The following is a 25,013-nucleotide window of genomic DNA, read 5'->3' as shown; positions in this document are numbered from 1 at the left end:
GCCCACAACCTGGACATATGCCCTAGCCAAGAATAAAACCCTGATCTCTTGGTTCCTGGGTTGATGCTCAACCACTGAGCCACACAGGCCGGGCCTGGGACCATGTTTCTTTATCCCAAAGACCTTATTTAGTATATATTTTCACACATATGTCCTGGCAACAAATCATCTGAGACTTGGAGGGGAGGCAGGAGTTGAATGCAGATGTTTTTTTTCCTTCATCCTCATTTTGGGAGGATGTATTCACTGGGCATAGAATTCCAGATAAACTGTTATAATCTTTCACTGCTTTAAATACTGCAGCCATTATTTTTGTTGAAAACTCAATTGTCGGTTTAATTATTGCTTCTTAAAAAGTGTTATCTTGCCCAGCTGGCATGGCTCAGTGGTTAAGCATCGACCTATGAACCATCAGCAGCCTCTGCACACCTCACACTGGGGATCAAGTCCGCAACCTGGGCCTGTGCCCTAACCAGGAATACCCATGACCTCCTGGTTCATAGGTCAACGCTCAACCACTGAGCCTCTCAATTCCCGGTCAGGGCACATGCTCAGGTTGCGGGCTTGAAACCCAGTGTGAGGTGTGCAGAGGCAGCCGATCAATGATTCCCTCTCATCATTGATATTTCTATCTCTCCCTCTCCCTTCCTCTCTCAAATCAATGAAAACATATTTTTTTAAAAAGTGTTGTCCGGCCCTGACCCGTTTTGCTCAGTGGATAGAGCGTCGGCCTGGGGACTGAACGCTCCCAGGTTCAGTTCTGGTCAAGGGCATGTTACCTGGGTTGTGGGCACATCCCCAGTGGGGAGGGTGCAGGAGGCAGCTGATCAGTGTTTCTCTCTCATCGATGTGTTTAACTCTCTATCCCTCTCCCTCTCCCTTCCTCTCTGTAAAAAAAAAAAAATCAATAAAAATATATATTAAAAAAGTGTTGTCTGTATCCTCCGGCTGCTTTGAAGGTTTTCTCTCATCTCTAGTGCCTGGCAGTTGTCACGATGCGGCTCTGTGTCTGCCTGGGTGTGTGCGTCATGTTTGGTTCTGAAGTGGCTCTTGAAGGTGCTTTGACTATGGCTACAGTGGCTTTCCACTCTCCTCCCTTCAGTAGATTCTCTAGTTTGTGAACAGACAACCGTGCTAAAATGCAAACTTAACCACATAGTTACTTTTCAGTCTTTCAAATGCCTGAGATAAAGCCAGGCTCCTCTCCAGGTGCATGGCCTCTGTGACTACATTTGCATCCTCGTTTTCTTCTCCGGGGTCCAGCCTACGCACCGCCCCCCACCTCCACCCACCCCCACCCCCCAGCAACAATGAGGGGAATATATTAACCCCTCCACAAACCTGCATGCCTCAATGTCTTTGCTTTTGCTATTCTTTCTGTCTGGGATTGCCTTCCCTTATCTCTACCCACACACTTATCTCCGTCCAGGTGACCGCTAACCATCCTTCACAATTTATCTCAGACACCGGATCTTCCAGGTAAGTCCTCTGTGGCCCCAGACTGGACTGGCCCGTCACCCCTGCGCTGACCTCCGCCGTAGCTTCCTGCTGGATGGTGCAGGGGCCTTTCTGAGTAACAGCCTCCTGAATGACGGCACCAGAGACTAAGCTGTTCAGAAGTGAGAGCCAGAGATGACTCGTCTCTGTTTTTTAATCCGCACCCGAGAATATGTTCTTATTGCTTTTAGAGAGAGAAAGGGAGAGAGAGAGAAACACTGATCTGAGAGAAACATCGATCGATTGCCTCCCATTTGTGCCCTGACCAGGAGTGAACCAGCAACCTTTCTTTCTTTTTGGTGTGTGGGACAACACTTCAACCAACTGAGCCAAGGCCTAGATACTCATCTTTTTTTTTTTTCTTTTGTTAGTCCTCATCTAAGGATATTTTTTTCATTGCTTTTTAGAGAGAGTGGAAGGGAGGGAGGGAGAGGGCAGGGGAGAAAGAGAGATGACAGAGAGAGAGAGAGAGAGAGAGAGAGAGAGAGAGAGAGAGAGAGAGAGAAACATCAATGTGAGAGAGACATATCAATTGGTTACCTCTTGTATGCACCCCAACCAGGGCCCGGGCTTGAACCTGCAACGCAGGTAGTGCCCTTAATCAGGAATCAAACCTGGGATCCTTAGGTGTGCAGGCTGACACTCTAACAACCGAGCAGTACTAGTTAAGGCTAGATTACTCATCTTTTAACACCCAGTGCTCAGCCCAGTGCCTGTCACATTGAAAATGAATATTTGTGGAATGAGTCAGATATAATCAAAATAACTAAGCTCCAATGAATAACAATTTATTCTCAGAATTTACTGGGTCCTCCCTGTGCACCAGACACCAAGCTAAGTGCTCTGTACACATTGTGTCCTTTAACTGCAACCCTGTAAAGTAGGGACTATGATTATCCCATTTCACAGATGAAGAAACTGAGCTTCAGCGGGGCTACACACCTACTCGAAATTAACAGACAGCACACGACAAAGCCAAGTTTCCGATCCAAGCCTGTGTAAGTGCAGAACACAAAGTCTTCTTCACAAAAACGCGCGTCGGCCGACCCTCTCATTACTCATTTCTGACAGCAGCACTCTCCCCACCGCCAGCCTCCCCAACAATTCCCCAGATTTGAATACTAATCACTACGTTGTCACTAATACGAGGCTGGTTCCAGATCATGGTGACCCTCAATAAATGCTTATCAAACATTAAAAGGTAAAGGAGACAATGAAATTTCCACCAGGTCTGAATGTAGCAGGCTCGAGTCGCCCCCTAACCCTGGGGCCTTGTGGGAATTAACATCGAGAAATGTTCATGCAAATTCTACCTCACGATCTTGGTGTGACTTAGGCTCCTGGAGACGGAGCCTGGCTATTTTAGGCCACGGTGTCAGGAAGTGGGAAGCGAATCCCTCACCTGCTGGAGTGACAGAAAGAGCCGGCGCTAAGCACCGTGGCTCCCTTTCCCGAAAGGGCCACAGGGACAGGAGCTTTACACACAAGCCCACCGGGGCGGAAGGAGTTAAAGAATCTTCCAGAGAGACCTGATTTGCAACCAAGAAGTGGTGGACCCTAGGGCAGCATCCTGGGCATAGATGGGCACGGGGGTGGGGTGTCCCGCGGAGGCCTCGGTGCCGCGTGGGGGTGCCCTCATGGGAAGCACATGCCTGATGTGTGTGATATGCTTTTGTGGCTCAGCAGGGACCTGGCTCTGCCCCTGGGCAGCCTTGATGAAGGGGTCTCGTCCCTCAGTGGGAAACATGCAGCGGCAAAGGTGGGCGGGGCTGAAGGTAGGCGGGGCCCGCAGGGAGGCCGCCTTTGTGTACACACACAGAGGCCAGGCGCACAGCAGCACTGTGGCCTGCGTTGTCATTTGAGGGGTGAGGGTTAAATTGCAAAGAAATGACCCATGGCTGTCCTGAATGACGCCTGTGGCAAAATGAACCACGCAAATGAGCCCATTAATTTCACAGGGTTAAGAAAACATAGAAAATGAGCCTGAAGTTAGGAGGAATGCATTTCGGTGCTTGGTTGCTGGAGGGAGTTAAGGCCTGGTCTCACCTGCAGTTTGCTCAGCAGGCTCCTTTCTTAAAGCACCGTGACATTTCCGTCACCTGATCCGATCCATATGAAGAGGACACAATAGAGCCCCTTTACCCAAACGAGGAAATAGATGTCCAGGAGTGTGTCCCCTGTCCCTGGGGAGGTCACTTTGTCACAGGCACCGTCCTGGGCAGCCGTGGGTCCCTCCTTTGCAATCTAGCACTTACCCCTGAAGTGATAACTCTCAGTATAGCCATGCTCCCTCTCTGCACAGCCTCTCTCCCCGGATAAAGCACTCACATTCACGGCGGGCGAGTCCGGGGAGGCTGGGGCCTGGGGCTCGCTCTTCTGTTTCCTGATCCTCAGTCTTTCTGCCGCCACCGAGAATGATGCCGAAACCTCCTCTACCTGGAACGTGATTTTATGATTAAATTCCCATTCTTTCCACTATGTTGCGCCCTAGACAAAGACGGGAGTGGTGTGCGGTCAGTGATGGGTGTACACCTGATGGGCATTTGCGATTGGCTTGGAGTTCTTGTGCCAAGTCCCTTAGAGTCATTCCTGGGATGGTATGAACCAGGAACGTGCGATGGTATGAGGCCCACATTGCCCTCAGTCAGCCTGGCCCACACGCAGAGCAGATTTTACCAACAACCGTGCCTGGGCATCGTGCTGGGTGCCACTGGGAACAGATAGCTCTATGGCAGTGGTTCTCAACCTCCTGGCCCTTTAAATACAGTTGCTCATGTTGTGACCCCCAACCATAAAATTATTTTCGTTGCTACTTCATAACTGTAATGTTGCTACTGTGATGAATCGTAATGTAAATATCTGATATGTAAGATGGTCTTAGGCGACCCCTGTAAAAGGGTTGTTCGACCGCCAAAGGGGTAGCAACCCACAGGTTGAGAACCACTGCTCTATGGGATCCTGGCTCCCAGAGCCGCGATCCAGACGAAATGAATGCACACAACATAGCGAGCGGTGCCAGCTCTCCCGGAAACAGCATTCGGAGGAAGGAGACCGTGTGAGCGAGGGTGGCAGCAGGAGCGGCCGGAGGGAGGTCCCTTCCAGCCATCCGGCCCCAGGGGAGGAAGGAGACACTGCGGGAGGCGCATGTTTCCACATGGAGGGGCAGCGTGAGGCACCCTGGAGGGAGGAGGGGTGGGTACCTGTGTGAGACAGTGAAGAAGTCGGCCCAGCGAGGCAGGAGGGCGACCCCCTCCTTCAGTCTGTTTAGGAGGAAAACCCCTGGGGGCCAGGCCAGACCGCAGGCACAGCCATGAGGGGAGGGCTGGCTCTGGTGGTGGCTCAGCAGGACTCTACCCTCCAAGCTCCACCTCTGAAGTTGATCCTCAGCCCACAGGTCCACAGGCAGGGCGGTTGTGATGTCTTAAGGGGGCGGTGGAGGGGGCGAGGAGAGAGAAGCGGGCTTTGGGAGGGGAGTAGCTGTCCACCTGGGAGCATGGCCACCGGACCAGCCTCCTCGCTGCTGGCCTTTGCAGGCTGGTTTCCGCCAATGACCCTCCTTCATGAGCGCCCCCTTTGCCCTCTCCCTTCCCGCCTGGTACACACTTTCTTCTGATGGCGGGTTTTGTATTTTTAGCCCAGGCAGTTGCTGTGGCAACCACTAGAGCTGAACATTTTGTTTCCCAAGAACAAATGCATGTTTAAATAGTCAAGCAATTTCCCGTTGTTCAAAGGAACTGCGATTTCACCGCATATTATTCAGACCCCATGAGAGAAAGTGGATTTTCGCTCGTTTATTTGAAGGGTCCCACGGTGCGCGCACTTCCCGGGGGTGGAAGGTCAAGCTTGGTTTGCATCAGATGTGGCATCGCTTTCAGAAAGGACCAAGGACCGTTTTATTATGTTTTACTCCTCCCTCCACGTTCTAGAAGACCTTCCCCATGGGGGCCCTGACAGGGTGGGGCTCACCTCCTCCCGCCCTGGCAGGGAGCGCGCCCAGAGCCACTCTCCTCCCCTCCCGTGAAGGGGGCGGTCCCGCCCATGTCTGCTCACCGGCAGTGTGAGCGGAAACATGGCTTCTGTTCAATCTTTTGACCTTTCCTGGCCTTAGAGAAACAGTAGAAATTGCATTTACTCTGCTGGGGTGCTTTTCTCTCTCGGGAAATGGCACATCCGTGTAGATAGCGGATTGCAAACGTGTCTCTCTGTTAGTGTCCTGGGTTCTGAAGCTTATCTCAGCCTCCAGATTCCTCTCAAGGGCACAAGTGTGAGATGGGTCCCACACATCTGCAGGAGGAGTCTTAACCTTGGCTCCATGACCTTGGGTGGAAGAAGATGACATCATTACTTTTGCTACCTCCTAACTGAGATGACCATTTTGTTCTGTTACAATCATAGGAAACAAGCCACAGGTCACCCTAGGACCCCCACTGCTTTGCAGTTGCTGGAGTTTTATCAAAATCGTGTGCAGGCTCATCGCTACTTTGAAATTATGGTATTTTTTAGAGGTATTGTACAGCCCGATCTTGTTACTTTTAAGTTAATAGACTATATATACATACATATTCACTCAGATCACAATTAGAATTTTGTTATTTTGAGAACGGTGTTTAAATTGCTTTCCTTTGCGGTAAATTATATTTTGGTTTGTGCATTTAAAGACATCTTTCTAAGGAGGAGTCTGAAGGTTTCCCGGATTGCCAAAGGGCCATGGCGCCCGAGACTCTGACCACTGCAAAGGCACATGTATGTGCTCTAGTGTTCCCGTGCCTGCATGGATGACTAGCACGCTGACCCACTTCCTTCACTTTCTGTGTTAAGATCACTCAAGCACGGAGCCGCGTGTCTCGGCGGAGGAGTCGGACCTGGTGGGAGAAGCCCTGCTCTTTGGGGAGCAGGTGGTCTTCTGAAGAAGCTCCAGGTAGGCCCCCTGCCTCGCGCACTCACTCCCCGCCCTGCAAGCGACGTGTGTGATTGGTAACTTAGGAGCAACCTGCAGGGTGAGGCCCATCAGGGCGGTCAGGGGTCAGACACCAGCCCGTGTACATCTAGTGGGAAGGGACTCGATGCAGGAAATTAGAGGCTGGTCTGGGGGAGCAAAGCTCAGGGAAAGCTAGGGCGCTGCAGCAACATCACCGACATTCGTGGCTGCTGCATCCGGAGGGGCACGATTCCAAGGTCACCTGGGGGCTGTCCACAGCGTGGCATCTCCCTTCTCCCGAGTCCACACAACCTCCTCCTGCTGCTGCAAGCGCTGGGCTCCCCTCTCCTCTGCTCTCCAGGTTCTGCACTCGCCTCTCCTGGTTGCAGCCTTACCCACAACCACCCTGGCAGGGATTCTGAGAAGCACAGCCTTCAGGCTTCCAGCTTCTGGAAAACAGAGGCAGCGGAGGGGTGGGAGGAGGGCAGGGGAGGAGCAGGGCGGAGCCGCGGACAGAGCCCAGCACCGGAGTCTGGTGGTGGTCCTGTGGCGGAGATGCAGGTCAGGTTGCTGGGACATCCGAGCTCTAGCCTGGGCCGTGCCTTTGGGAACTCACACCGTCCTCCTGGGGACTTAGCTTTTACACAGGTGTATTTTTTAAACCGAACCACGTTCATATTAAGTCCTGAATCCCAGTGGTTCTGGGAGTGCAGCTCCTTGGAATTCATCTCTTGCCATGAAGACAGACATGATAGATAGATAGATAGATAGATAGATAGATAGATAGATAGATAGATAGACTTCAGAGAGGGAAGGAGAGAGAGATAGATCAATGATGAGAGAATCATTGATCAGCTGCCTCCTGCACGATCCCTACCTGCTACCCTCTACTAGGGGTTGTGCCCTGACCAGGAATGGAATGACGACCTCCTGGTTCATAGCGTGATGCTCAACCACTGAGCCACGCCGGCCAGCACGAAGGATTCTTAAGGTTTGCTTGTGCTCTATGGAGAGGACGCCACCTTGTACACCTGGAAAACCCACCTGCCATTACGGCGGGCATTTTCTCTGCAGCTTCGGTGACCTGCCAGCTGGAAACAGTGACGCCAACTCCACAGCCACACCTCGTGGCTTGATTGCTTTACCGGGAAGGGCATCACTTCTGTGCGCTCACACGGGAGTATTGGGGAGATAATTTATCATTAACCCAGAGGCATCTCTGTGAGATAACCATCCACCTCGCAGAATCCCCCACTGATCCTGTTCACCTTCACCTTCGCCACCTCCCCCACTTGCTCCATCCCCCATAGTCTTGCCGCGGGTGGACAACACAGACGGAAAATACAGAGGCCTCCGGGCCCCGAGAGAGCTCAGAGCAGCCTGGGCTGGGCGAGAGGCATTTTGTGGCTGCTTTGCGGGGTCTCTGGCTGAAGCCTAGAGAAGCCCCCTTCCCCTACAGGCAAGCGCACCGAGGCCAGGGCTGCGCGCTCAGGGCGAGCCCTCTCTCCAGAGGCGGAGCCCTGCTGCCACCAAGGGAAGGCCAGGCCTGAGGGAGGCGGTTTTGAGCAGCCAACATCCATTCTCTGAGCTTCTTCCTCCCCAGGTGAGAGGGTTCCTGCAGTGAGAGAACAGGTTTAGCAGGAACGCTCAGTAAGGAATGCACCACTATCTGATTTCATGCTGGACAGTGGCAGGCAGGCAGGCGTGGTTCCCACCGGGTCAGCCACTCTGTTTCTGCCCAGAGTGCAGAGCGGGAGGCCTCTGGGCAGAGGTGGGCAGAGTGGGGGGGAGGGCCCCCCCCAGCATCTCTGGCCCCTTTGAGGGGAGGTAAGCTGGCTGATGGCAGAGTGGCGCACAGGTTGGGGATCTCTGCTTCACCTGCCTCGCCTGGGCCCTGCAGTGACCAAGAGAAAATCAATGGAATTCACCTTTAAAAGCGACTCTTGGTATAAAGCTCAATTCTGGAGCCCTTGGGGTTCGAGGATGAAAAGTCCACGGTTGCTGGCTTTGAGATTTCATAATCTGCTGGAAATGAATAACATACCTAAGTTACTTTGATGCAACCCTGTGTTGAGTGCTAAATCGCGTTTCCAAATACCCTTCAAGGGAGAGAGAAGAATTCTTTCTTTCTCCGTAAAGAGGAGAAGATTGAAAGAAACGAGGTTTGAGGGGACCCGAAGGAAATGGAGGCATTTAATCACTAAGTGGTGATATGGGCTGGGTGTTATGAATGGACGAGGGGGGAGGTCTGAGAGCCACAGGAGACGGCGCGCAGCCCAGAGGATGGCTGCCAGCCGCCAGCCTGTCTAGTGGAGTTCCTGACATCCAATCAACCGCAGAGTCATCGACTTGTTTGTGAAATCCTAGAGCAGACGCGGCCCCAGAGGTAAGCTCGTCGGCCTTATTTTACAAATAGGAAAACTCAGACTCAAGGCACGTTCCAATGTAATGTGTCTCACAGCAAAGAGCTTTTACTTTTCTTGTCCACTTTTCGCACAACCTGGAAAGGTGGTTTCTAATTAAAAATGCATTAGATGGGCCCTAGTCGGTTTGGCTCAATGGATAGAGCGTCGGCCTGCAGACTGAAGGGTCCGGTTCCCCCACTCACTTCCCTTTCCCTCCATAGCATCCACTGTTTGCTGTTTCGTTTTGTGCTTCTTTATCCTATAAAGTACTATGAGGCAAAAGCTGGTCTGACCTGTCGCTGTGGCCATTTAATTCCAGACGTCGGTCTCATGGGATCGAGCCGGAAAACCTGTTTGAAAAACAGAGGCAGGGCCTTAGCGGTGACCTGTCCAGCACGCGGAGACCTTAGCCAGATTGTGTCTGAGGATCTCTGGTGGACCACCACTTGCTTAGGTCCATGCTCTCGGCCCCGGGCCCAGCCGCACGTCCCCACCCCCCCCCCCCCTGTGGAAGGTAGGGATCGCCCAGGGCAGGAGGGCGTGAGGTCCTCCAGGTTCTAGGTCTCTTAGGAGGATTAGCTCTGCCATTTCAGCCCCAAGACATTGGCCCAAGGCCCAGCTCAGACGGGAGTAGGATGACAGGAGAAGCTATGACTCCAGCAGCTTCTGCTGGGGGCAGACCCTGGGAACAGAGACATTTCAACTCTTGGCAAAGGCGGATACAGAAATCTTGCACACAAAATAAACAAAACGCCTCTTATCTATGTTTTGAGCCCAAGAAGAACACAAAATTCAGAGGCCAGGAGAACCAGAAAGAACACAAAGTCTATGAGAAGTCGAGCTCTGTGGCATGGCCTCCAACGCAGAGATGCCCTTGAAGTCGCAGATACACACGCTGGGCTCATTGTGTCCCAGGTGCTCTGCTAAGCATCTCCCTTTCCTTTGTTCTTTTATTTTTCCGGCTTTACTGAGGTATAACTGCCATCCTGCGACATGCTAAGTACACAGTGGAACAATTTGGTGCGCATATGCACCATGAAAGGATTCCCCCATTGAGTTCATTACATCCATCACCCCCCTTGTTTTTTTTAGTAAGAACATTTAAGTTCCACTCTTAGCAAATTTCAATGATACAATACGATGATACAATAGTGTTCTCAACTGTCGTCACCATATTGTACGTTAAATCCTCTAAGAGTTTCTTAGTCTTCTCAGCAATTCTTTGAGGAGGTTCTATTAATGGCCCCATTTATCAGATAAGAAAACGGAGGCTCAGAGAAGTCAAGTAAATAGCCCAACGTGGTAAATGGCTGGCATGGGATGGAAGGCAGGCAGGCTGACCTCAGAGCCTGTGAGCTGCAGACCTAGGCTCAGCGCACCGTCCAGCAGGAATGGGTGAATGAATGATGAGATGTTTGACTCATCGAGCACCATGGCCAGGAGGCATGGGTCTGAAGGTTTGCCAAGTACAGTAAATCTTTATTATTGCCGAAGTCTATATTTTCCAGTTCACCTATTTGTCAAAATTTATTTGTAACCCAAACGTCCACACTCCTACTGCTTCTATAGTCACTCATGCACACATTTGGAGCAAAAAAAGAAACGGAGTCACCAACACACACATTCCAGCTACGGTCAAATAAGGCAACACCCTTGTTTCAGATTTCATACTGTAATGTGCCCCTTTTACAGCCTCTTTAGTGCTGAGATTTTTGTATTTCTGAGAATTTTTGTTGGTGATTTCACTGTTGAAAGAGGCCCCAGCATCTTAAACAGCAGATGAGCTACCTCATATCCCTAAGCATGAGAATACTGATGTACCGCGCAGACTACATGCGTGTGTGCGGTAAGTTCATGCACACATGTCATCAGGTCAGTGTTAATGAGTCAATAGTAGGATTAAGTCAGGTGTCTTGAAACGGGAGCCAGCAGAAAACAAGGTTAGGGGTGGATCGGTGGGCAACAGTGCTGTGTCAAAGGCTCGCAGGAACCCATATTTCCCAGAGCCACGGTCAGGTCCAGGCCTGCAGGGACTGTGGGCAGTTAGAGAGCACAACGGCGCTGGCTAAGGAGCATCCACTGTGTTCGACCCTGGGCTCGTCACCCAGTTAATCGCTGTGTCCGCTGTGTGAGGACCGTGCTAGGCGTGGGGATGCAGGGATGAGAAAGACAGATTCAGACCGGGTCCCTTCCCTCAAGGACTTTATCGTTCATGGGGATGTCGGTTCTAATCTACCAGTACAGGAGCGATGCGTGTGAGGAAAGGGAAAGCGGGGCATGCGTGGAGGATGTGATGGCAGAACCCAATCTCCACACAAGTACCCTGATCTTCCCGCACACGGGGCCCCATCTCCAGGGAAGTACCCTGATCTTCCCACACACGGGGCCCCCACCTCCAGGGAAGTACCCTGATCTTCCCACACACGGGGCCCCCATCTCCAGGGAAGTACCCTGATCTTCCCACACACGGGGCCCCCACCTCCAGGGAAGTACCCTGATCTTCCCACACATGGGGCCCCCATCTCCAGGGAAGTACCCTGATCCTCCCACACACGGGGTCCTACCTTACTCTGTTCCAGGTTCCCTTCTCCCACTGTGCACGACTGCTTCTGGGGGTGAAAAATGCAGGGGTGCTGACACGGTGAGTCTCACTGTTAAAGGAATCTTGATATTATTGAGATTCCCAACAAATACCACGTAGATTTGTTCAAAGTGCCGGAGCCAGGACAAATGCAGGCCGCATGAAGGGCCCGCCACGTTTCTGGCCAGTGAGCTGCCAGTCCGTTTCCCAAGCGTTTCATCATCCACAGCTTCCAAGGACAAACTGCTCCGTGAAGCAAGGCATGCAAATCCACTCTGGTCCCTACAAAACAGAATTTCAGAGGAAACATTTGTCCTTCTTTCTTGTTCCCCTTATCCGGCTCTATTGCTTTTCTCTGGGGACCTCAGCATCTCACCAGAGTTGCATTCCATTTAAACATCAAGGTCAGCACTGATACCCTCTAGTAATAGACAGTAAGAAAATAGAAGAAATGCAAGGAGTAAGTGGTTTTCTCTCATTTCCCTCTATCTCGAGGTTTAATCTGCTTCTGGTAACGGGTACCAAGTCCACAGGGACCTGGGTGGTGCATCCACTAGAAATGGCAACATCTATAGGGAAACGTGTATTTTCCTTGTTTCTGGCCTTGGGCTAGAAGGAAGGGGCACTTCCTAGAGACACGGTACAGGCACAAGAGAAGGAGAGGAAGGGCTCCCCTGGGCACAGCCCTCATGGGGGAAGGAGAGCAGGGCTGGCTGGGCAGAGACCTCAGTGAACAGCCTGACAAACTGCCCCTTTGCCAGGCCGAGAAGGACCCCTCAGGGCCTCACGGGAGCACACTTCTGTTCAGCTTCTCGGGGCACCAGGCCCAGCTCTGCGCGCTGCGTTTCGGAAACCAGTCGTTTCAGGGTGGCCCTGGAGGACCGCCCAGTGACTCCCCGTGCTGCCCCCTCTCACAGCACAGTGGTCCCTGGCATGGGCGGGGACGGTTCCCAGGGGTGTTCGATGGGGAACAGACCCCCAGAAGAGAAGATGATTTTTCTAGGGCTCTCCAGTCAGTGAGCAAGTTGGCCAGCTGTGACTTAGAGCCTGTAACCACCGAGCCCCCAGCAATCACAGACAAGAAACGTCCTTCTGTGAATATTCCCAGCTGAGCGTGCGCTGAGGGCTCAGTCAGCGTTCCTTCTCCCAGGAGGACACGCAGATGGCCAATAGACATATGAAAAGTACTCACTGTCACTAACTATCAGTTAAAATTATAACTACAATGAGCCCTAGCTGGTTTGGCTCTGTGGATAGAGCGTCGGCCTATGGACTGAAAGGTCCCAGGTTCAATTCCAGTCAAGGACACATGCCTGGGTTGTGGGCTCAGTCCCCAGTGTGTGCAGGAGGCAGTCAATAGATGAGTCTCTCTCATCGTGATGTTTCTATCTCTCTCTTCCTCTCTGAAATCAATAAAAACACATTTTAAAAAACAAAACCACAATGAGGTATCACCTCACACCTGCCAGAATGGCTACCATCAACTAACCCACAAACAGTGCTGCGAGGGTGTGAGCAGGCCCCTCGTGCACTGCTGGTGGGCATGCAGACTGGTCAGCGCGGTGGAACACAGTATGGAGGGTCCTTAAAAAGTTAAAGATAGAGCTTCGATACGGCCCAGCAATTCCACTTCTGAGCACTTACCCAAAGCAAACAAAATCACTAATGTGAAAAGACATATGCACCCCCATGTTTATTGCAGCACTATTTACAACAGCCAAGATATAGAAGTAACCTAGGTATTCACTGATAGATGAATAGATAAACAAGATGTCACACACACACACACACACACACACACACACACACACTGGAATATTACTCGTAAGAAAAGGAATGAAATCTTGCCATTTGCAACATAGGTGGACCTAGAGGGTATTATGCCAAATGAAATAAGACAGACAAAGACAAATACCATATGATCTCACTTATATGTAGAATCTAAAAAACAAACAAAACAAAACCCAAACAAACAAATGTACAAACAAAACAAACACAGACTCATAGAATCAGAGAGTAAACTGACGGTTGCCAGAGGGGCAGGGGTGGGGGAAGGGGGAAGGGGATTATGGTCCATAGTCTTTCACGTGCAGACATGTCTACAGTGTCGTTGTGGCATGGGCTAGCGGAGGTCTTTGGAGACACTACCAAACGCATCGCTGAAGTTCACATTCCAGCTAATCCATACTTGCCGTCAACATGCGGAAGAATTTTGGGTCCCTAATCCATTGGCAACAACATTCTTTAATGAAAACAATTTCACTGAACTGATAGCTCGCTATTTTTAGGGTTCTCTTTCAGCGTCTAAGGACCGAGGCATTTATAACCCACTTTATCCCACTGGGAAGCCTCGGGCAAAGCCCCCAGCGAGTGCAATCTCTTTTCTCGGTAGCAGCACAGACTGAATTATTGCCACAGCCGGGTGACATGCCGGGACAGACACATTGGCCAAGCGGGAACAATACATAGATATTAAAGACACCGGGACCATGACCAGACGGAGGCGTCTCAGAGTGCACCGTCTCTTTACCTTCCTGCGACTGATTTTACCCTTCCCTCCAGGAGTTTCTTCCTTCTTGGGCCCCTGCCCCGTAGCCTTCAGAAGCCTGTGAGCCGATGACATACGCAGCATTCACGGAGCGTGCTTATTTACAGCCCACTCTCCCCAGAGGCTCACACGCTTCGGTGCCTCATCCCCACCTGGGCAGGGTCCCGACCTTTGGGAAGTTAAGTGACTTTCCTTGAGGTCATGCAGCTCGTTCAGTGCATGGCCAGATTCGAGCCAGGAGCTGTGAGTCCAAATCCAGTTTCCCTCTCCCACGCCCAGGGACTCATGAAGGACACAGCAGGGGCAGCGACGAGGCATCGGAAGCCCCTGTCTGCAGGGCACAGCTTTTCCGGAAGCCCAGCTCTCTGCCGAGGACGGGGTACAGACAACTCTGCTTGGGGGCCGCTCCATGATTTCACCCTCTGCAAAGGGCTCCAGCCACACCTCTTGAGGTTTAGCCTTGACTTGTCCGCTGCGTCCACATCTTGGGCAGTTTATTGAATCTCCCTGGTCTCAGTTTCTCTATTCGTTAAAAAGGGTTAACAATAATTAATATGTCAGGATTGTTGTGAGAATACGGTGAATAATGGACAGAAAGACGAACGTGCAACATGGAAGTGAGCAGAGCCTCACCTCTGTTATCTGCAAGGGCATAAGCAGCAGGACCAGCTGTGGCTTCAGCTGCACCTGACGCGGCCGGGGCCCAGGGAAATGCCGAAGGAGATGGAGGGTATTACCTGCAGTACTTTTCTAATGTGAAAACACTAGGACACGTCAACCTGAAAACCACTCATATTCCTAATGTTGAAAATCGATATGGAGTGAGAAGCTAAAGCCCCCCCCCACCTTCCCTCCTAGCCCCAGAGCTAAGCTGCTGAGGGCTTCTTCCTGAGGTTCATGGATTGCGCACCCCTGAGCAGTAACACAGCGCCAGGCAAATGGAGGCCACACCTGAGAGTCGCAGGCGCTGTGAGTCCAGGAAACTGACAAACGGACGGAGCCTCCAGCAGCCCCTGAGGGGCTAGACAAGAGGCTGCGAGCCAGACCCTGGGCCACCACAGGAGTCTGGGCCCAAGTCCCGCAGAAATCACTGAACGGATGGCTCACTGCCCGTGAGGGAGAGGAAAATGGCACCCCCCATCTCCATAAGGCACGTCTGTACAAAGCACAGAGAGACCCCGGGAGGAGAGTGAGCTCGTGTTGCCTGGGCCGGTAGGAAAGGCAGCTAGAGAATGTTGTCTATGGCGGCTACCATGAAGCACAGTTTTGAATGCAATTAAAAACCAGAGAAGCAGAACTTACTCAAGGTCAAACCACTAAAAATGACTCACACTCATATTCTGGGCTCCACGTCCAAGGTCCTCTCTCCCATACTCCGCGCTGCAGCACGGGTTGCCCTTTCAAAGGAACGTGTGTTCTGTAATGTTTAACCAGAGTCAAGACATTTCCTAGCTTCAGAGACCGGGACAGGCGACAGAGATGTGCCTGCGTGAGTGGGTTCAGAGTTCACCGCGCGCCGTGACTGTGAGAATAGCCTTGACTTCTCGGGGTGTGTCAGGTGCAAAGAGGGAGGCGAGTGAAGTGTGCTTGTGTCCTATTTTCCCTCAACCCACTCAGGCTGCGCAGAGCCCCCGTGGGGACACCCGGCTGCCGGATGCACTGGGCTTTCCCACCAGCACAGACCAGCAGTGGCTCGTGATGCGTGGAATCTGCGTGTGCTACTGAGACGTGATTAATCCTGTGATTGATAACCAATAACTGTCTGAGGGGATTTAGCTCAGCTAATGTTTCATCCACTTTAGCTCGGGCTTTACAGGAATGAGAGTTCCTTCATTCAAACCGATGTCTTTCCAAAGGTGCAGTTGAGGTGCTGTGTGGCCGAGGGAGATGGGAGTCCCACTTGGCCTGACCGAGGGAGGGTAGGGCCATCCCGGTGAGCGCTGGGTCTCCAGCCGCGGAGGTAACTCCACTGCGCTCGGCTCGCCTCGTGCTTCCCATGGCAGGTGAGGGACTAGGCGGCTCAGGTGGGGAAGGCAGGTGCTGACTGCTTTTCTGAGACCAGGAGGGCGCATAGTGCGTGCAGCCCAGAAGGCCTGTCCCTGGGCCTTGTCTGCCCATCCCTGCGGCTGCAGGAAGGACCTGGCCACCGGGCAGGGGCAGGTGCAGCGGGGAGCGGGGCTGCCAGAGGAGGGGGAGCTAAAGAAGTCAGTGAGGAGCCAGAAATGAGGAGAAGGAAGCCAGCCCTGAAGATGTCCAGATTGTCTTAACCACGAGCGCTGTTATTGGGGCAGCAGAGCACAGAGAGCCCGGAGGCCACGCAGAGGAGGGCAGTGTTTGCCCAGAAGGTTCGGTGGGTCTGTCCTGGCGCCATAACACCCCTTGTTTCCAGGTGACACCCCTTGGCGTGCCTGTGCTCACTGCTCTGCCCAGCACTCAGCACCGGCCAGACACCAAACAGAATCAATAGACATGGTGAGCGACCGTCCCGACCTCTGCGTGAGGGGGCCGAGCGCCGTGTCCTGCTCTCCGTGATCATGACTCAGAGTCGCACGGGGCTCACGGACAGACAGGTGGGCTGGCGTGCGGAGAAAAGGCTGGAGAGGAATCAAACATGGACAGTAACTACGAGGAAGATGCGAATGTGTGTATTTCTGTTCTGCTTTTAACTTTCTGCTTTTTCTAACTTTCTATAGACAAAAAAATACGCTCACTTTTTAAATGAAAAAAAAAAAAAAAAACCCTAACGAACTTTAACAATGTAAAGTCTTTTTGTTGGAATCCACCTATTTTTCTGAAATAATAACAACTATCTACTGACTTCTTACTATGCTCAGGGGGTAGAACTGTGGGCAGGTTTAGAGACACATGTGTCCACATGTGTATGTGTGTATACACAGTTATATATGCACACACACATATATGTGGGCATGCGCCAAGAGAGATGATGACTCATTCTTCAAAAACTCGCTGTAACCAAATAAGAAAGGCAAACCCTTCCAGAACAATCCGTTACATAACCCTCTGTGGACACTTGCAGAATGATTTCCCAGCTGATTAATCCGACAGCCTCGTCTCCCGCTGGGTTCACCCTTCCCCACCCCTCTCCCTCCTCCCCTGTCACCTGCCCCCGCACCCTCCCTGTCCCCCATACTGAACCACTTGACACTCCCGAACAAGGTGGGGTCTTACTGGTCTTCGTGCCGTTGCACGTCCTCCCGGCAAACAACCTCATTCAAGACGCAGTGTCCCCCTAGAACACAGCCCTCGGACACCCTCCCACGCCCACCTTTATGGGCAGCCGGGCCATCCTAGCCCACAAGGGCCCAGCGCAGGCCTGCAGCCGGACCTGCCGATCCTGGCACACCACCAGACGCTGGCCCCAGGGGGCGTGCAGCAGGCCTGAGCACCGGCACCCAGACGGCCCCCGGCACCTGGAAGGAACCATCTGACTGGGATGTGCCAGTCCCAGGGACAGGTGAAGGACAGGCGGGGACACCCGTGGAGGAGAGGGCACGTGGAAGGTGTGTGAGCCCAGCCCGGAGGGCAGAGGACAACGGCACTCCTGCAGCAGCTTGGCCGGTGTCCGGCCTCTCGCCCAGGATCTCCCAGGGTTTCACTTTGCTGTTTTTATCTAGAATGTCATCTGACATAACGCTGCTTGTATCTTGTCTATCTCAGAGTCTGTGGTTTGGTGGTAAAAACACAGAAACTCATTTCTATGCTGCCATGGCAACCACTGCCTATGAGAAAAACAAAGCAAAACAAAACAACTTTTGTCCTTGAGCCCATAAAAGAACCAGCTTTGAGATGCTGCCTCGCTGAGATGAAAAGTTCACGCCACACACTCCAAGGCAACCGTGATGGTGGGTGTGCTCGTTAACCTCACAAACATTTGCAAAGCACCGGCCCTGTGCCAACACCACGTGCAAATGCTGGTGGGCTCTCGCGTGGGGACGGGGGACAGCACGGCTCCTCCCTTCTCCATCATCCCTGGGGCACCAGGCTCTGCCTCCCCCTATCCCCCCAGAGGGGAGGGCATTTATTCCACCTGCACGGAGGGGTCGGGGGGAGAGGGGACTCTTGCCCCTCCCAGTGCCTGACTAGGCCTCACCATGGGTGGGGAGCCCCAAAGGTGAGCAGAGAAGGGGCTTTCACGTGCGGAAGGCGGGGTGGAGGGGCAGCAAGATGAGAGATGTGAGAAATGGGAATCAGGAAAAGGAGCGATGGAGACAAGAAATATGGGAAAGAAATGAAATGGAAGAAGATGGAAGGGAAGAGGATGGAGGATCCTGGGAGGCGCAGGGAGGGCTGGAAGAGCGGCCTGTGTGATGGGAAGAGCGGGGAGCAGCGCTTCACGGCATCCGCTGTGGGACACTCCTGGGGACACGGCCTCCTGCTGAGCCTGTAACCAGCGCCAGGGCCTCGGCCAGCTCTCTGCCTGCCTGGGCCCCGGCGCCTGGTCTCTGTCTCTCACCTTCGCGGCTGCCGCTCTGTCTTCCTGGGGCTCTGGTCCCTCCGGGACAGGCTGTGGTTTAGGATCGGGATTTCTCAGCCACTCCCCACAGAGTCTTTTCATCATTCAATCCAGGGAAATGGGGGGAAACCACTCATTCGTTTGCCTATTCATGTTTTCATTTGCGGGTGCAGCCGGTCAAATTTAACATGAGAAACCCTTCCCAGGCACACCAGGCCCGCCATGGCCCTGGCTCTGCCTCTACTCCCGCCACCAGCCTCTGCTGACTCCCCGGGCACTGGCTGTTTCTGAGCTGACCACACATCTCAGCCTGCACTTGGCCTTAACCTCGTGGTTCTTTCATCCCAGGGTGCCTTTGGGGTGGATGGTAACGTGACTCTGTCCTTCAGTGGGTTCAGGCGCAGAGGTGGCCTCCGGAAAGCCTGCCCTCACACACCTGCTGAACATGGCTCCCCTTCATGGCCAGGCTTTGAGTTTATTCTCCCACGTCACCCACTGCTACCTCCATCCATCCATCCATCCATCCGTCCACTCATTCATGCTTGTCTTTGTCACCAGACTATAAAAACCACGTGTTGGGAGACATTTCTCCATGAGATGCTCATGTTTCTACAAGTCCCGACTCTCGTTTCCAGTATGTTCATTTGTAGAACAAGGATCAGGACAGCCTCCTGCACGTTACAAAAGATTCGTGCTCCCTACGCTCCAGGCTTCCCTTCCAACATGCAGCCCCTGCCTCTGGAACTGTCGCCTGGCCCCCAAGTCTCCAGCAGGTGACATCAGAGCAAGACAATGTCGGCACTCCCGCAGCCATACCATCGTGGCAGGTACCTCCAGCTTGCAAGTCGGACAACGTGCTTTCCTTAGGCAAACTCTCTCCAGAGCTGACGCAGCTATTTGCTTCTACCTTGATGACGAGTCCTCTCCGACCCTCCCGCACACACTATGCAGACCCCGTTTCTCTGTTACGCACTTGTCCGTGTCCAGTGCACGATGGACGGGAACCTGCCATTGGGAGACGTCGCAAGTCCTAGCCAGGACTCCTCCTATGTCAAAGCTTAGGGGCATTTCCACCTGGTGGGGCCCCTCTCAACCTCCCAGCTGCCCAGTTCCGCACAGAAAGTCAGTTGAGGTAATCCCCTGACTTTTGCCCAGGCCTCGCGGCATTTTATTCTGTGTGTGAGGGTTATTTATAGAGTTGTCCCTGTGCGCAGACAAGGCTGAGAATTTACAAGGTTGTTTTTGGTGTCTCTCTGATCCTCAGCTGTCCGGGGAATGTCTGATTCACGGGGCCAGGGCGCCCTAGGCTGGAGGGTCGGTTTGTGAGCCCACGTTGCGATTTTGCCTGAATTAACCTAAGCATGTTTTTAAAAAGATAAAAATGACTTACTTGCATTAGTAATAAAGGCAAATGCACCAATACCATTCCTAAAGGCTTTACGTAACTGGATTTTGATCATTCAAATTGTATCTTCCTCATTCAATTACATTATGATTTTAGAGGTAACTATTTCTTCTCATTGATTAGTGATGTACAACTGGGAGTGATTACTGCCTATACGTTCATCCTCCAAGTGTTTATTGAGCACAAAGGATAGTGTTGGGCTTGCAATAAAGTAGGCAAACAAGTGCATCCTGATGAAGGGAGAGCATTTTGCATGCCTCGAGCATAAACAATGCCAAGTATCGGTGTCAACAACACCTGGGCAGGCTTCAGAAGCGGGAGGACCAGGGATGTGTTTGGTACTTGCAGATGCGAGCGCAGAGCGTGGCTCAGAGTCAGCCCTCAATGAGAGCCTGTTTCATTGAAGACAGAAAAGAGAGCCTGTCTTGTTGGGAAGTGTCATTTCATGTGGATCTTGAGAAACAGACTAATGCACTATCTCTGGGAAGGAGTCCGACATTTTAGCAAATGCACTGAAGGCGAGCGACAGACTTCGCTGCCTTTAGGGCAACTTTTCATGGATTTATTCCCTCCTTCTCTGCTGTATTGCCAAACAGTAATTATATGTGATTGTGACGCGTAGTAATGATTACTGGCGAACACGCTACTCGTTGCTGTCTTCTCTGTTGCAAAGAAATAATTTTCAGGGTAACTCATGTTTGTTTGTTTTTAACATTTTTCAAAAGTAAGTTGACAACTGAGGCTACTCCGGACAGAGCTGTGAAGCAAGGACAGTGACACTGGCTTGCTGTTCCCAGGAAGCACTTACTAGTATAACCTGGGAGACAACACTTGCTTTAGTAGATGCTGATCCTGGATCTCGACCCTTGAAGCACCCTGCCTGCTAATCCATAGCTAATCTGCTCGATAAACAAATGGCCAAAAAATTATATTGTAATGAGTTGCTTTTCTCTGATATTCATATCAAAAGATGGCAGCCCGGGACCAACCCGAAACTCATGGCCATAGAGAGTCACATAGTGACGGACAAGCTGGCAACTGCAGTCCGTTCTACTGCATCTGCTGTTTGCACCGTCTCCTCTGGATTTAGAGTCTGTTAAAGCTGAAAAGGACCTTGGACGTCACCGAGCCTGACACGCTCACTATAAAATAAGGTCTTGGAGGCCGGAGGAGGTAAAAACAAGCATGAAGCAAGCAACTAGGCAAAACAAACCTAACTTACCCAAGGCCCTCACTAAGCCAGAGGCAAGCTCCCAGCACCAAGCTACACGGACCAAGTGCAGGTCTCTGCAGGCATCAGCCAGAGTTCTTAGCGATTTAAAAACCATCACTTAGCTCTGGTTCTAAAAATAGCTTAATCTCTAATTAAGAACTGAAGTCAAACTGATACTTAATGGGTTTCATTACATGAAAAACAGCCTTGGATATTAATTGTGAACCGATTATACAGTATAATTTTCTCTCAGGTTACATCAAAGAGAAAGCAATGTCCATTCTGCAAAATAGAAAAACCAGTGGCAGTGTGACCCAGCTCGGGTCATACAAAGTATTAATATCTTGGCTCGAATGGGGACTCAGATGACTGGCCCGTCCTTGAAGTCTTCATCCTGAGCCCCAGGACTTCTTTAGGGGGCACTTGCTTCAAACACTATCCCCTGCATGTGCGTTTGAAACTAGTACATTAATCCTCGCTCAGGCGCTCACATGTGTCCCCAGGTAACTGTCACCTGTGATACAAAGAAGCAGGTGCCTATGACAAGCAGTTTCCACCTGCAGAATCCTCAGGGGAGCCAGGGCGTAGATGGACCATGTGATTTGTAAGTTTCTACAGGAGTTTCTGAGCTTGATCTCTGCACCTGCAAATAATAACAATAGTAACGCAAACCGCAGCGAAGGCCCCAGATGCTCACCGATTTCCTGCCTGGTGTTCTCTCTCCCCGCAAACCACACATGAATGACGCGGAGCTTTTTGGTAACGGGAGTCTGACAGTGGCACAGCAGCAACAGCGCTCAGGAGCCGACAGCCTGGGGCGGGACGCCCAGGAGGTATAATGCCTGCTTCGATCCAAAGAACGGTTTGTGCCTCTGGAGCAGCAGATTCCATATGAAACAGGCCTCCTCCTCCACCCGCCGTGCCACATCGCACCCACCAGCCCCTGCAGGGCTTCTTCCCAGAGTTCAGCAAACCATCCGGACATCACAGGCGCACTGTGGGCCACGGCATGGTGTCCCTGAGTCCTAGGTCTGGAGAGGCCTCACCAATCATCTCCTCCAACTCCCCACTCGAAGTAGCGGGAACTCGGGGAAAGGGGCCCCAGCCTGCTTGGATGCTTCCAGTGATGGGGAGCTCAGCCCCTGGGTCAGTCAAGTGAGGACTCCACTCATCTACAAGCAGGGCATTCGAGGTAACCTTGGGGGAGCAGATCATGGAATCATAGCCTCAGCCTCCTTCTCTGTTCTTCCTTCTCTCCTCATTCTCTTCACAGTCTTCCTCTAAGTTACAGGGTTTTCTAAAGCATCCATTTCATTCAATGTATTGGCTCACACTTAAACGAAGGACCATAGAAAAAGTGTTTGGCCACCTCGCCAGCGGGCCATACTCATGGGTAAAGGGGGAAAGCACCAGTTAAAGATTTGTGTGTGTGTGTGGGGGGGGGGGGGGGGGCGGGGCTTAAAAGGTGCAAGCAAAATAAGTTTGCAAAAGGCCAGTTGAATTCTCTGTCTAGTATTCCTTAAATCCCTAGGGAATTTCACTTTTTCTGGAGGAATGACATCGGACTGGAAAAGCTAGCTTTTGGACTGTGACCAGACTCGTTTCCTGCCTGTCATGTGTCTTATCCAGAGATTTGGCGCTTAAACAAGGTGGGGGACCTCTCTTTCTCACACTGACAGCGACATCTGTGCTGTTTTGCAATCAGCGACTTATCTGATGATCCAATTCCCTTCTTGAGCCCCAATCTGCCCAGTCGCTTGCACCTATGGGCGCTACATCCAAAGAGCAGAGCCTGATTGTCCGTGCTGCTGAGCCTCCTCACCCAGGGTCCACCCCGCAGGGGCGCCACTCACCTCCACAGCAGCTTTGTGCAACTTGGCCAGACATCCCCTCTTGGAGGTGATGCCGCCCAAAGCTATCCAGCGCGGTGGCTTTGTGAGAAGCAAAAGGCACTCCCTCCTCTGAACAGACGTTGCCCTGGGCCAGGCTGGGCATGGCTGGGCTTTGCTGAACACACACACAGTGGCAGCTCAGCGAACCCTGGCTGCTGGACCACAAGCCAAAAATCGCCAGTGGTTTCATCCCAACAGAGGTTCGCCTCCATCCACCTTGCAGCTCCTTGTCAACCTCCAACAGGGAGGATGGAGAAGGCCAACCTGTCTCCTACCCTCTTCTGCCGAGAGACACACCTCACTTCCCCTCACCTTCCAGCGGCGTGAACCAGTCAGTGGGAGACCCGAGGCCACAGGGGCAGGGGTTGGAAAGTATGACTGATACCTGAGCGGCCACTTTTCTGATACAAGGAGGGCTCTGTGCCCGACGACTTCATAAAATGCATTTAGAGCAAGTCAAGAGGTCTTCAACTCAACTGTCGTCATTTCAGGGACAATGACAATGTTGACACAAGCTCCTCACATCCACTCTGCACCCACTGCCCATGTCTCAGTCCAGCCAAGTCATGGATGATAACGTGAGATTCTGCAAAACATTTTGGAATTCCGCTGGCAAATCTTCCCACCACTCCATCTAATCATTTATTCATTGTCCTGGGCTCTAGGCACAGAGATGACTAATGCACAGTCCTTTCCTGCAAAGACGTCACGGAATAATGGAGAGACGCCTAACTTACGCCGAAGGTGAAGTAATAAGGGTCGACGCTGGGATTGGCAGGAGGAGGCAGGGGCCCCTGGGATCCCAGGGAGGGTCAGGAAAGCTTTCACTGACACATGTTTTGTCCAAATTAGGTCTGAAAGGACGAATGGGCTAGACAAGCAGAAGGGGGAAGAGCCCTGGTAGCACAGCAGCTTCCAGACGAGTGCTGCTCAGGCACAAAGCCACGCCCTGGGCACGGAGGCCACACGCGTCACCCAGTGCCCATCACGAAAGCCACAGGTCCGGCCGAGGAGCTCCAGTGGCACCAGGTAGGGGAGCCACGGAACGGCTTCCAGGGGAACAGTCACTCCGAAAGCTCTGCTGGCAGCTCCACAGCCGGGGTGCTGGTGGTGGCCACCCCTCCAGCAGCCAGCACGCGGAGCCCCCTCTGTGATGACATTTCCCATAAGGGAGCTGGTTCCCTCGCCTTCGGCTGCCCACGGCCTTCCTAAACCCAGCCCTTTGAGAGCTGTTTCATGGGCTTCTTGCTTGCACCCAATACATCCATTCCATGGACCATGACACCTAACTCCCAGGCCCCTGCTATCCGGGCATAAAGGCCATTGTTCCGATTTCCTTACAGAATTAGCAGGACCATTATGCACCTCACACCCTCAGGACCCTCATGTTTTTTATTTATTCTATCTTTAACGGCTGACTGATCAACAAGCATAATAACCTATTTTGTTCTAAGGAATCAGTGATAGATAATGATTGATAATGTGAACTCCTCCCAAATAATATGTTTGCATAGTTGCTGTAGCTTCAGTCTTCAACTCAAAGCAACCCTTAAGGTGGGCACGCCGACCGCGTGGCAGGTCAGCAGATACTGTCCATGGCTGGGCTCCGTCGCGTCCCTGCATCTCCCCGACTCTGCTTGCTGTGGAGTCAGAGGGTCAGAATCTTGTCCATCAGGGCCTCTGAGCAGCTCCTGGGGGGTGAGGCAGCCATTGCTACTCAGAAGGAACTGACCTGAAGGGGCTGCAGTCAACCCAGATCCAGGCTCCGTGAAACTGACCACATTCATGGCAATTCCCCACATCCATGGATAAGCATTTCTGCCTCTGGGATTCTCGGGACAGAAGCTCACACACATTCCCAGGTTCGGACTCTGATGTGAACTTCCACGGCTCGGCATGACCATGGGTGACACCAGGGGAGGTGTGCCAGCTGGAGGTGGACCGGAAGTTCAGGTAGGCAGGTAGCATATGCCTTAGTCTCGTGATCGGCAAACCGCGGCTCGTGAGCCACATGTGGCTCTTTGGCCCCTCGAGTGTGGCTCTTCCACAAAATACCACATGCAGGCGCGCACATACAGGG

General features: G+C 52.3%; 1 long non-coding RNA gene across 1 annotated transcript; it reads right to left on the bottom strand.

Annotated features, from left to right (window-relative positions):
• Nucleotides 1-7,351: 7,351 nt before the first annotated feature.
• On the bottom strand, nt 7,352-9,176 carry LOC132220450 (uncharacterized). Its single transcript, XR_009449789.1, has 3 exons — nt 9,114-9,176; nt 8,344-8,437; nt 7,352-8,030 (listed from the first exon to the last, which is right to left on the bottom strand). It is a non-coding gene; the product is annotated as an uncharacterized LOC132220450 (long non-coding RNA).
• Nucleotides 9,177-25,013: the final 15,837 nt, after the last annotated feature.

The sequence above is a fragment of the Myotis daubentonii genome, chromosome 18 (genome assembly GCF_963259705.1).
Source record: "Myotis daubentonii chromosome 18, mMyoDau2.1, whole genome shotgun sequence".
NCBI lineage: Eukaryota > Metazoa > Chordata > Mammalia > Chiroptera > Vespertilionidae > Myotis > Myotis daubentonii.
The sequence above is the reverse complement of the archived record's forward strand: the minus strand, read 5'-3'. Positions and strand labels throughout refer to the sequence as shown.